The 13,031-nt window shown below is 45.5% G+C and overlaps 1 protein-coding gene across 4 annotated transcripts in view; it reads right to left on the reverse strand.

The window, feature by feature from the left end:
* The window catches only part of bbc (choline/ethanolaminephosphotransferase 1 bbc), a 70,453-nt gene extending 61,035 nt beyond the window's left edge, over window positions 1–9,418 (reverse strand). For 3 of the 4 annotated variants that reach the window (XM_053796074.2, XM_053796059.2, XM_053796054.2), the window contains exon 1: window positions 9,239–9,417. The gene's annotated coding sequence lies outside the window, so the exon portion shown is untranslated. Of the gene's footprint in view, window positions 1–9,238 lie in introns of all 4 variants that reach the window. The other variant, XM_053796067.2, reaches the window with a different exon arrangement.
* Window positions 9,419–13,031: the final 3,613 nt, after the last annotated feature.

Genomic DNA, 13,031 nt, shown 5'->3' on the forward strand with positions numbered 1-13,031 from the left:
ATGTGTGAGATGTAAGAGCTTGTGTGTGCGAGGGAGCCATGTGTGAGATCTAAGAGCTTCATGTGTGAGAAGGAGTATGTGTGAGATGTAAGAGCTTCATGTGTGAGAAGGAGTATGTGTGAGATGTAAGAGCTTCATGTGTGAGAAGGAGTATGTGTGAGATGTAAGAGCTTGTGTGTGAGAGGGAGTCACGTGTGAGATGTAAGAGCTTGTGTGTGAGAGGGAGTCATGTGTGAGATGCAAGAGCTTGTGTGTGAGAGGGAGTCATGTGTGAGATGTAAGAGCTTGTGTGTGAGAGGGAGTCATGTGTGAGATTTAAGAGCTTGTGTGTGAGAGGGAGTCATGTGTGAGATGTAAGAGCTTGTGTGTGAGAGGGAGTCATGTGTGAGATGTAAGAGCTTCATGTGTGAGAGGGAGTCATGTGTGAGATGTAAGAGCTTGTGTGTGAGGGAGTCATGTGTGAGATGCAAGAGCTTGTGTGTGAGAGGGAGTCATGTGTGAGATGTAAGAGCTTCATGTGTGAGAAGGAGTATGTGTGAGATGTAAGAGCTTCATGTGTGAGAAGGAGTATGTGTGAGATGTAAGAGCTTGTGTGTGAGAGGGAGTCATGTGTGAGATGTAAGAGCTTGTGTGTGAGAGGGAGTCATGTGTGAGATGTAAGAGCTTGTGTGTGAGGGAGTCATGTGTGAGATGTAAGAGCTTGTGTGTGAGAGGGAGTCATGTGTGAGATGTAAGAGCTTGTGTGTGAGAGGGAGTCATGTGTGAGATTTAAGAGCTTGTGTGTGAGAGGGAGTCATGTGTGAGATGTAAGAGCTTGTGTGTGAGAGGGAGTCATGTGTGAGATGTAAGAGCTTGTGTGTGAGAGGGAGTCATGTGTGAGATGTAAGAGCTTCATGTGTAAGAGGGAGTCATGTGTGAGATGTAAGAGCTTCATGTGTGAGAGGGAGTCATGTGTGAGATGTATGAGCTTGTGTGTGAGAGGGAGTCATGTGTGAGATGTAAGAGCTTGTGTGTGAGAGGGAGTCATGTGTGAGATGTAAGAGCTTGTGTGTGAGAGGGAGTCATGTGTGAGATGTAAGAGCTTGTGTGTGAGAGGGAGTCATGTGTGAGATGTAAGAGCTTCATGTGTGAGAGGGAGTCATGTGTGAGATGTAAGAGCTTGTGTGTGAGAGGGAGTCATGTGTGAGATGTAAGAGCTTGTGTGTGAGAGGGAGTCATGTGTGAGATGTAAGAGCTTGTGTGTGAGAGGGAGTCGTGTGTGAGAGGGAGTCATGTGTGAGATGTAAGAGCTTGTGTGTGAGAGGGAGTCATGTGTGAGATGTAAGAGCTTCATGTGTGAGAGGGAGTCATGTGTGAGATGTAAGAGCTTGTGTGTGAGAGGGAGTCATGTGTGAGAAGTAAGAGCTTGTGTGTGAGACGGAGTCATGTGTGAGATTTAAGAGCTTGTGTGTGAGGGAGTCATGTGTGAGATGTAAGAGCTTGTGTGTGAGAGGGAGTCATGTGTGAGATTTAAGAGCTAGTGTGTGAGAGGGAGTCATGTGTGAGATGTAAGAGCTTGTGTGTGAGAGGGAGTCATGTGTGAGATGTAAGAGCTTGTGTGTGAGAGGGAGTCATGTGTGAGATGTAAGAGCTTGTGTGTGAGAGGGAGTCATGTGTGAGATGTAAGATCTTGTGTGTGAGAGGGAGTCATGTGTGAGATGTGAGAGGGAGTCATGTGCGAGATGTAAGAGCTTCATGTGTGAGAAGGAGTATGTGTGAGATGTAAGAGCTTCATGTGGGGAGGGAGTCATGTGTGAGATGCAAGAGCTTCATGTGTGAGACGGAGTCATGTGTGAGATGTATGAGCTTGTGTGTGAGAGGGAGTCATGTGTGAGATGTAAGAGCTTGTGTGTGAGAGGGAGTCATGTGTGAGATGTAAGAGCTTGTGTGTGAGAGGGAGTCATGTGTGAGATGTAAGAACTTGTGTGTGAGAGGGAGTCATGTGTGAGATTTAAGAGCTTGTGTGTGAGAGGGAGTCATGTGTGAGATGTAAGAGCTTGTGTGTGAGAGGGAGTCATGTGTGAGATGTAAGAGCTTCAAGTGTAAGAGGGAGTCATGTGTGAGATGTAAGGGCTTGTGTGTGAGAGGGAGTCATGTGTGAGATGTAAGAGCTTCATGTGGGGAGGGAGTCATGTGTGAGATGTAAGAGCTTCATGTGTGAGAGGGAGTCATGTGTGAGATGTATGAGCTTGTGTGTGAGAGGGAGTCATGTGTGAGATGTAAGAGCTTCATGTGTGAGAAGGAGTATGTGTGAGATGTAAGAGCTTCATGTGTGAGAAGGAGTATGTGTGAGATGTAAGAGCTTGTGTGTGAGAGGGAGTCATGTGTGAGATGTAAGAGCTTGTGTGTGAGAGGGAGTCATGTGTGAGATGTAAGAGCTTGTGTGTGAGAGGGAGTCATGTGTGAGATGTAAGAGCTTGTATGTGAGAGGGAGTCATGTGTGAGATGTAAGAGCTTCATGTGTGAGATGTAAGAGCTTGTGTGTGAGAGGGAGTCATGTGTGAGATGTAAGAGCTTGTTTGTGAGAGGGAGTCATGTGTGAGATGTAAGAGCTTGTGTGTGAGAGGGAGTCATGTGTGAGATGTAAGAGCTTGTGTGTGAGAGGGAGTCATGTGTGAGATGTAAGAGCTTGTGTGTGAGAGGGGGTCATGTGTGAGATGTAAGAGCTTGTGTGTGAGAGGGAGTCATGTGTGAGATGTAAGAGCTTGTGTGTGAGAGGGAGTCATGTGTGAGATGTAAGAGCTTGTGTGTGAGAGGGAGTCGTGTGTGAGAGGGAGTCATGTGTGAGAGGGAGTCATGTGTGAGAGGGAGTCATGTGTGAGATGTAAGAGCTTGTGTGTGAGAGGGAGTCATGTGTGAGATGTAAGAGCTTGTGTGTGAGAGGGAGTCATGTGTGAGATGTGAGAGGGAGTCATGTGTGAGATGTAAGAGCTTCATGTGTGAGAAGGAGTATGTGTGAGATGTAAGAGCTTCATGTGTGAGAAGGAGTATGTGTGAGATGTAAGAGCTTCATGTGTGAGAAGGAGTATGTGTGAGATGTAAGAGCTTCATGTGTGAGGAGTATGTGTGAGATGTAAGAGCTTGTGTGTGAGAAGGAGTATGTGTGAGATGTAAGAGCTTGTGTGTGAGAGGGAGTCATGTGTGAGATGTAAGAGCTTGTGTGTGAGAGGGAGTCATGTGTGAGATGTAAGAGCTTGTGTGTGAGAGGGAGTCATGTGTGAGATGTAAGAGCTTCATGTGTGAGAGGGAGTCATGTGTGAGATGTAAGAGCTTGTGTGAGAGGGAGTCATGTGTGAGATGAAAGAGCTTGTGTGAGAGGGAGTCATGTGTGAGATGCAAGAGCTTGTGTGAGAGGGAGTCATGTGTGAGATGTAAGAGCTTGTGTGTGAGAGGGGGTCATGTGTGAGATGTAAGAGCTTGTGTGTGAGAGGGGGTCATGTGTGAGATGTAAGAGCTTGTGTGTGAGAGGGGGTCATGTGTGAGATGTAAGAGCTTGTGTGTGAGAGGGAGTCATGTGTGAGATGTAAGAGCTTGTGTGTGAGAGGGAGTCATGTGCGAGATGTAAGAGCTTGTGTGTGAGAGGGAGTCATGTGCGAGATGTAAGAGCTTGTGTGTGAGAGGGAGTCATGTGTGAGATGTAAGAGCTTGTGTGTGAGAGGGAGTCGTGTGTGAGAGGGAGTCGTGTGTGAGAGGGAGTCGTGTGTGAGAGGGAGTCGTGTGTGAGATGTAAGAGCTTGTGTGTGAGAGGGAGTCATGTGTGAGATGTAAGAGCTTGTGTGTGAGAGGGAGTCATGTGTGAGATGTGAGAGGGAGTCATGTGTGAGATGTAAGAGCTTCATGTGTGAGAAGGAGTATGTGTGAGATGTAAGAGCTTCATGTGTGAGGAGTATGTGTGAGATGTAAGAGCTTGTGTGTGAGAGGGAGTCATGTTTGAGATGTGAGAGGGAGTCATGTGTGAGATGTGAGAGGGATTCATGTGCGAGATGTAAGAGCTTCATGTGTGAGAAGGAGTATGTGTGAGATGTAAGAGCTTCATGTGTGAGAAGGAGTATGTGTGAGATGTAAGAGCTTGTATGTGAGAGGGAGTCATGTGTGAGATGTAAGAGCTTGTGTGTGAGAGGGAGTCATGTGTGAGATGTAAGAGCTTGTGTGTGAGAGGGAGTCATGTGTGAGATGTGAGAGGGAGTCATGTGTGAGATGTAAGAGCTTCATGTGTGAGAAGGAGTATGTGTGAGATGTAAGAGCTTCATGTGTGAGAAGGAGTATGTGTGAGATGTAAGAGCTTGTGTGTGAGAGGGAGTCATGTGTGAGATGTAAGAGCTTGTGTGTGAGAGGGAGTCATGTGTGAGATGTGAGAGGGAGTCATGTGTGAGATGTAAGAGCTTCATGTGTGAGAAGGAGTATGTGTGAGATGTAAGAGCTTCATGCGTGAGAAGGAGTATGTGTGAGATGTAAGAGCTTGTGTGTGAGAGGGAGTCATGTGTGAGATGTAAGAGCTTGTGTGTGAGAGGGAGTCATGTGTGAGATGTAAGAGCTTGTGTGTGAGAGGGAGTCATGTGCGAGATGTAAGAGCTTGTGTGTGAGAGGGAGTCATGTGTGAGATGTAAGAGCTTGTGTGTGAGAGGGGGTCATGTGTGAGATGTAAGAGCTTGTGTGTGAGAGGGAGTCATGTGTGAGATGTAAGAGCTTGTGTGTGAGAGGGAGTCATGTGTGAGATGTAAGAGCTTGTGTGTGAGAGGGAGTCATGTGTGAGATGTAAGAGCTTGTGTGTGAGAGGGAGTCATGTGTGAGATGTAAGAGCTTGTGTGTGAGAGGGAGTCATGTGTGAGATGTGAGAGGGAGTCATGTGCGAGATGTAAGAGCTTCATGTGTGAGAAGGAGTATGTGTGAGATGTAAGAGCTTCATGTGGGGAGGGAGTCATGTGTGAGATGCAAGAGCTTCATGTGTGAGACGGAGTCATGTGTGAGATGTATGAGCTTGTGTGTGAGAGGGAGTCATGTGTGAGATGTAAGAGCTTGTGTGTGAGAGGGAGTCATGTGTGAGATGTAAGAGCTTGTGTGTGAGAGGGAGTCATGTGTGAGATGTAAGAGCTTGTGTGTGAGAGGGAGTCATGTGTGAGATTTAAGAGCTTGTGTGTGAGAGGGAGTCATGTGTGAGATGTAAGAGCTTGTGTGTGAGAGGGAGTCATGTGTGAGATGTAAGAGCTTCAAGTGTAAGAGGGAGTCATGTGTGAGATGTAAGGGCTTGTGTGTGAGAGGGAGTCATGTGTGAGATGTAAGAGCTTCATGTGGGGAGGGAGTCATGTGTGAGATGTAAGAGCTTCATGTGTGAGAGGGAGTCATGTGTGAGATGTAAGAGCTTCATGTGTGAGAGGGAGTCATGTGTGAGATGTATGAGCTTGTGTGTGAGAGGGAGTCATGTGTGAGATGTAAGAGCTTCATGTGTGAGAAAGAGTATGTGTGAGATGTAAGAGCTTCATGTGTGAGAAGGAGTATGTGTGAGATGTAAGAGCTTGTGTGTGAGAGGGAGTCATGTGTGAGATGTAAGAGCTTGTGTGTGAGAGGGAGTCATGTGTGAGATGTAAGAGATTGTGTGTGAGAGGGAGTCATGTGTGAGATGTAAGAGATTGTGTGTGAGAGGGAGTCATGTGTGAGATGTAAGAGCTTCATGTGTGAGATGTAAGAGCTTGTGTGTGAGAGGGAGTCATGTGTGAGATGTAAGAGCTTGTTTGTGAGAGGGAGTCATGTGTGAGATGCAAGAGCTTGTGTGTGAGGGAGTCATGTGTGAGATGTAAGAGCTTGTGTGTGAGAGGGAGTCATGTGTGAGATGTAAGAGCTCGTGTGTGAGAGGGAGTCATGTGTGAGATGTAAGAGCTTGTGTGTGAGAGGGGGTCATGTGTGAGATGTAAGAGCTTGTGTGTGAGAGGGAGTCATGTGTGAGATGTAAGAGCTTGTGTGTGAGAGGGAGTCATGTGTGAGATGTAAGAGCTTGTGTGTGAGAGGGAGTCGTGTGTGAGAGGGAGTCGTGTGTGAGAGGGAGTCGTGTGTGAGAGGGAGTCATGTGTGAGATGTAAGAGCTTGTGTGTGAGAGGGAGTCATGTGTGAGATGTAAGAGCTTGTGTGTGAGAGGGAGTCATGTGTGAGATGTAAGAGCTTGTGTGTGAGAGGGAGTCATGTGTGAGATGTAAGAGCTTCATGTGTGAGAGGGAGTCATGTGTGAGATGTAAGAGCTTGTGTGTGAGAGGGAGTCATGTGTGAGATGTAAGAGCTTGTGTGTGAGAGGGAGTCATGTGTGAGATGTGAGAGGGAGTCATGTGTGAGATGTAAGAGCTTCATGTGTGAGAAGGAGTATGTGTGAGATGTAAGAGCTTCATGTGTGAGAAGGAGTATGTGTGAGATGTAAGAGCTTCATGTGTGAGAAGGAGTATGTGTGAGATGTAAGAGCTTCATGTGTGAGGAGTATGTGTGAGATGTAAGAGCTTGTGTGTGAGAAGGAGTATGTGTGAGATGTAAGAGCTTATGTGTGAGAGGGAGTCATGTGTGAGATGTAAGAGCTTGTGTGTGAGAGGGAGTCATGTGTGAGATGTAAGAGCTTCTGTGTGAGAGGGAGTCATGTGTGAGATGTAAGAGCTTCATGTGTGAGAGGGAGTCATGTGTGAGATGTAAGAGCTTGTGTGAGAGGGAGTCATGTGTGAGATGAAAGAGCTTGTGTGATAGGGAGTCATGTGTGAGATGCAAGAGCTTGTGTGAGAGGGAGTCATGTGTGAGATGTAAGAGCTTGTGTGTGAGAGGGGGTCATGTGTGAGATGTAAGAGCTTGTGTGTGAGAGGGGGTCATGTGTGAGATGTAAGAGCTTGTGTGTGAGAGGGGGTCATGTGTGAGATGTAAGAGCTTGTGTGTGAGAGGGAGTCATGTGTGAGATGTAAGAGCTTGTGTGTGAGAGGGAGTCATGTGCGAGATGTAAGAGCTTGTGTGTGAGAGGGAGTCATGTGCGAGATGTAAGAGCTTGTGTGTGAGAGGGAGTCATGTGTGAGATGTAAGAGCTTGTGTGTGAGAGGGAGTCGTGTGTGAGAGGGAGTCGTGTGTGAGAGGGAGTCGTGTGTGAGATGTAAGAGCTTGTGTGTGGGAGGGAGTCATGTGTGAGATGTAAGAGCTTGTGTGTGAGAGGGAGTCATGTGTGAGATGTGAGAGGGAGTCATGTGTGAGATGTAAGAGCTTCATGTGTGAGAAGGAGTATGTGTGAGATGTAAGAGCTTCATGTGTGAGGAGTATGTGTGAGATGTAAGAGCTTGTGTGTGAGAGGGAGTCATGTGTGAGATGTGAGAGGGAGTCATGTGTGAGATGTGAGAGGGAGTCATGTGTGAGATGTAAGAGCTTCATGTGTGAGAAGGAGTATGTGTGAGATGTAAGAGCTTCATGTGTGAGAAGGAGTATGTGTGAGATGTAAGAGCTTGTGTGTGAGAGGGAGTCATGTGTGAGATGTAAGAGCTTGTGTGTGAGAGGGAGTCATGTGTGAGATTTAAGAGCTTGTGTGTGAGAGGGAGTCATGTGTGAGATGTGAGAGGGAGTCATGTGTGAGATGTAAGAGCTTCATGTGTGAGAAGGAGTATGTGTGAGATGTAAGAGCTTCATGTGTGAGGAGTATGTGTGAGATGTAAGAGCTTGTGTGTGAGAGGGAGTCATGTGTGAGATGTGAGAGGGAGTCATGTGTGATATGTGAGAGGGAGTCATGTGTGAGATGTAAGAGCTTCATGTGTGAGAAGGAGTATGTGTGAGATGTAAGAGCTTCATGTGTGAGAAGGAGTATGTGTGAGATGTAAGAGCTTGTGTGTGAGAGGGAGTCATGTGTGAGATGTAAGAGCTTGTGTGTGAGAGGGAGTCATGTGTGAGATGTAAGAGCTTGTGTGTGAGAGGGAGTCATGTGCGAGATGTAAGAGCTTGTGTGTGAGAGGGAGTCATGTGTGAGATGTAAGAGCTTGTGTGTGAGAGGGGGTCATGTGTGAGATGTAAGAGCTTGTGTGTGAGAGGGAGTCATGTGTGAGATGTATGAGCTTGTGTGTAAGAGGGAGTCATGTGTGAGATGTAAGAGCTTGTGTGTGAGAGGGAGTCGTGTGTGAGAGGGAGTCATGTGTGAGATGTAAGAGCTTGTGTGTGAGAGGGAGTCATGTGTGAGATGTAAGAGCTTGTGTGTGAGAGGGAGTCATGTGTGAGATGTAAGAGCTTGTGTGTGAGAGGGAGTCATGTGTGAGATGTAAGAGCTTGTGTGTGAGAGGGAGTCGTGTGTGAGAAGGAGTCATGTGTGAGATGCAAGAGCTTCATGTGAGAGGGAGTCATGTGTGAGATGTAAGAGCTTCATGTGTGAGAGGGAGTCATGTGTGAGATGTAAGAGCTTCATGTGTGAGAGGGAGTCATGTGTGAGATGTAAGAGCTTCATGTGTGAGAGGGAGTCATGTGTGAGATGTAAGAGCTTCATGTGTGAGAGGGAGTCATGTGTGAGATGTAAGAGGTTCATGTGTGAGAGGGAGTCATGTGTGAGATGTAAGAGGTTCATGTGTGAGAGGGAGTCATGTGTGAGATGTAAGAGGTTCATGTGTGAGAGGGAGTCATGTGTGAGATGTAAGAGGTTCATGTGTGAGAGGGAGTCATGTGTGAGACGTAAGAGCTTGTGTGAGGGAGTCATGTGTGAGATGTAAGAGCTTGTGTGAGGGAGTCATGTGTGAGATGTAAGAGCTTCATGTGTGAGAGGGAGTCATGTGTGAGATGTAAGAGCTTCATGTGTGAGAGGGAGTCATGTGTGAGATGTAAGAGGTTCATGTGTGAGAGGGAGTCATGTGTGAGATGTAAGAGGTTCATGTGTGAGAGGGAGTCATGTGTGAGATGTAAGAGGTTCATGTGTGAGAGGGAGTCATGTGTGAGATGTAAGAGGTTCATGTGTGAGAGGGAGTCATGTGTGAGATGTGAGAGCTTGTGTGAGGGAGTCATGTGTGAGATGTAAGAGCTTGTGTGAGGGAGTCATGTGTGAGAGGGAGTCATGTATGAGATATGAGCCTCACATATGTGAGGGAGTCATGTATGAGATATAACAGCCTGATACAAAAATGAGAGGGAGTCATGTATAAAGATGAGATAATCAGCTGATCCCACCATGATTACCTAGCCAGCTGCCTCCAACACTGAACTATTTAACTACCTTACTCACCTGTGAGGGCTAGTGTTGTAGCTCAGCTAGGTCAGAGGTGATGGCAGCAGCAGTAACAGTAGCAAGGTAAGGTGAGGGAGGAGTGGAGGAGCAGCAAGGCTGCCTCCATCACCTGATAAACAAGGAAATATGGCTGCATCAACCACTGTGTTGCGTAGTTCTCTCTTCTTGACGGGATCCCTATAGCTATCTATATATCCCTAATATGATGTATTATGCTATGGTTTCTAACTTAATATTAATTATTTATTAATTTAGCACTATTTTAGGCCTTTAAAAGTCATGTGGCTAATGCAAATACCGTGGAAGTTCAACAGCTCACTTTGTTATAACTTCTGTATATTATAACTTGAATATTTCATACTTGTTCTTATTAAATTAAGCAAAATTCTTTCTCAAATAATCACGTGATTGCTATAAAACACTATAAAAATAGTTTAAATCCACTACATTAAGAACTACAACAAAAGGTGAAGAGACATGGCAACTATGACTAAGATATTTTTTTTTTTCATTTTCTTGTGTGGAATTTGTTACATCATTATGATACGTGTTATCTGAATAACCATCACCTGTCTGTTAGAGACTATAATACATCTACCTCTCACTGTAATCTACTCAAAAAATATATATTTTAAACACTGATAAACAATAGAAACGGATCTTGAGGCTAACTTAATGTATTTGACATTATAGAAGGTTAAAGTAAGACTTAAAGTATGTTTACCTAACATTACCATCAACCTACATGGTTATTTTTCTCTTACTCTCTGACTTATATCAGGTTATTGTGGGGTTATTTTTCCTGAGTATAACCCCTTCAAGGGAGGTTCCTTGATGCTGGTCAGGGGCTCTTGATCTAGGGAACTGGATCTGTGCTCCAGTTCCCTGAACTGTCTGAATACCTTCCATTCTTCCCCACTATAAGCGCCTACGGGCTTAGCGCTCCCCCATGATTATAATATTAATCGTGAATATAGCACTATTCATTTATTGGCTGAAATGTTCGCCAGCTGGGAAATTTCACAAGGACATTGACGCCATAATCAGAAATTTGAAATGGTTTAAAATAGACTGTCGTCGTATATGGGGAATTAGAGACATGTACAACATCTGCGTATTATTATTTGTAGACGTTTCGCCAGCCAGTAACTTTATCAGTACAAGGACATAATGTGAAGATCTTTATACGAAAGACAGGTAATCAGTCCCTCAACCTTGGAGTTGGTGAATTATCACAGGGAAGCGCTAAACCCGTAGGGTTATACAGTACCTGTGGGGGGGGATGGAAGGTATTCAGGCTCAATACAGGGAACCGGAGCACAGATCCAATTCCCTAGATCAAGAGCCCCCACCAGCGTCAAGGAACCTCCCTTGAAGGAGGAGTTGGTGAAGACCGGGTATACACTAATACAGGAAATAATAATAATAATAATAATAATAATAATAATATCTTTATATGTATTACCTGGAGTTTACCTGGAGAGAGTTCCGGGGGCCAACGCTCCCGCGGCCCGGTCTGTGACCAGGCCTCCTGGTGGATCAGAGCCTGATCAACCAGGCTGTTACTGCTGGCTGCACGCAATCCAACGTACGAGCAACAGCCCGGCTGGTCAGGTACCAACTTTAGGTGCTTGTCCAGTGCCTACTTGAAGACTGTCAGGGGTCTATTGGTAATCCCCCTTATGTATGCTGGGATGCAGTTGAACAGTCTCGGGCCCCTGACATTTATTGTATTGTCTCTTAACGTGCTAGTGACACCCCTGCTTTTCATTGGGGGGATGTTGCATCGTCTGCCGAGTCTTTTGCTTTCGTTGTGAGTTATTTTTGTGTGCAAGTTCGGTACTAGTCCCTCTAGGATTTTCCAGGTGTATATGATCATGTATCTCTCCCGCCTGCGTTCCAGGGAGTACAGGTTCAGGAACTTCAAGCGCTCCCAGTAATTGAGCTGTTTTATCTCCGTTATGCGCGCCGTGAAGGTTCTCTGTACATTTTCTAGGTCAGCAATTTCACCTGCCTTGAAAGGTGCTGTTAGTGTGCAGCAATATTCCAGCCTAGATAGAACAAGCGACCTGAAGAGTGTCATCATGGGCTTGGCATCCCTAGTTTTGAAGGTTCTCATTATCCATCCTGTCATTTTTCTAGCAGATGCGATTGATACAATGTTATGGTCCTTGAAGGTGAGATCCTCCGACATGATCACTCCCAGGTCTTTGATGTTGGTTTTTCGCTCTATTTTGTGGCCGGAATTTGTTTTGTACTCTGATGAAGTTTTAATTTCCTCATGTTTACCATAAGGAAATATATATATATATATATATATATATATATATATATATATATATATATATATATATATATATATATATATATATATATATATATATATATATATATATACTAGTCCTAAATGCACTAGAAGACAAAAAGAATGCAGATGTAATATATACAGACTTTGCAAAAGCCTTCGACAAGTGTGACCATGGCGTAATAGTGCACAAAATGCGCGCTAAAGGAATAACAGGAAAAGTCGGCAGATGGATCTATAATTTCCTCACTAACAGAACACAGAGAGTAGTCGTCAACAGAGTAAAGTCCGAGGCAGCTACGGTGAAAAGCTCTGTTCCACAAGGCACAGTACTAGCTCCCATCTTGTTCCTCATCCTCATATCCGACATAGACAAGGATGTCAGCCACAGCACCGTGTCTTCCTTTGCAGATGACACCCGAATCTGCATGACTGTGTCTTCCATTGCAGACACTGCAAGGCTCCAGGCGGACATCAACCAAATCTTTCAGTGGGCTGCAGAAAACAATATGAAGTTCAACGATGAGAAATTTCAATTACTCAGATATGGTAAACATGAGGAAATTAAATCTTCATCAGAGTACAAAACAAATTCTGGCCACAAAATAGAGCGAAACACCAACGTCAAAGACCTGGGAGTGATTATGTCGGAGGATCTCACCTTCAAGGACCATAACATTGTATCAATCGCATCTGCTAGAAAAATGACAGGATGGATAATGAGAACCTTCAAAACTAGGGAGGCCAAGCCCATGATGACACTCTTCAGGTCACTTGTTCTATCTAGGCTGGAATATTGCTGCACTCTAACAGCACCTTTCAAGGCAGGTGAAATTGCCGACCTAGAAAATGTACAGAGAACTTTCACGGCGCGCATAACGGAGATAAAACACCTCAATTACTGGGAGCGCTTGAGGTTTCTAAACCTGTATTCCCTGGAACGCAGGAGGGATAGATACATGATTATATACACCTGGAAAATCCTAGAGGGACTAGTACCGAACTTGCACACGAAAATCACTCACTACGAAAGCAAAAGACTTGGCAGACGATGCACCATCCCCCCAATGAAAAGCAGGGGTGTCACTAGCACGTTAAGAGACCATACAATAAGTGTCAGGGGCCCGAGACTGTTCAACTGCCTCCCAGCACACATAAGGGGGATTACCAACAGACCCCTGGCAGTCTTCAAGCTGGCACTGGACAAGCACCTAAAGTCAGTTCCTGATCAGCCGGGCTGTGGCTCGTACGTTGGTTTGCGTGCAGCCAGCAGCAACAGCCTGGTTGATCAGGCGCTGATCCACCAGGAGGCCTGGTCACAGACCGGGCCGCGGGGGCGTTGACCCCCGAAACTCTCTCCAGGTAAACTCCAGGTACTTCTAAACTGTTGTATTTTGAGCACCTCTGCAAAAACAGTGATTATGTGTGAATGAGGTGAAAGTGTTGAATGATGATGAAAGTATTTTCTTTTTGGGGATTTTCTTT

The sequence above is a fragment of the Cherax quadricarinatus genome, chromosome 37, assembly GCF_038502225.1.
Source record: "Cherax quadricarinatus isolate ZL_2023a chromosome 37, ASM3850222v1, whole genome shotgun sequence".
In the NCBI taxonomy this organism is placed as follows: Eukaryota; Metazoa; Arthropoda; class Malacostraca; order Decapoda; family Parastacidae; genus Cherax; species Cherax quadricarinatus.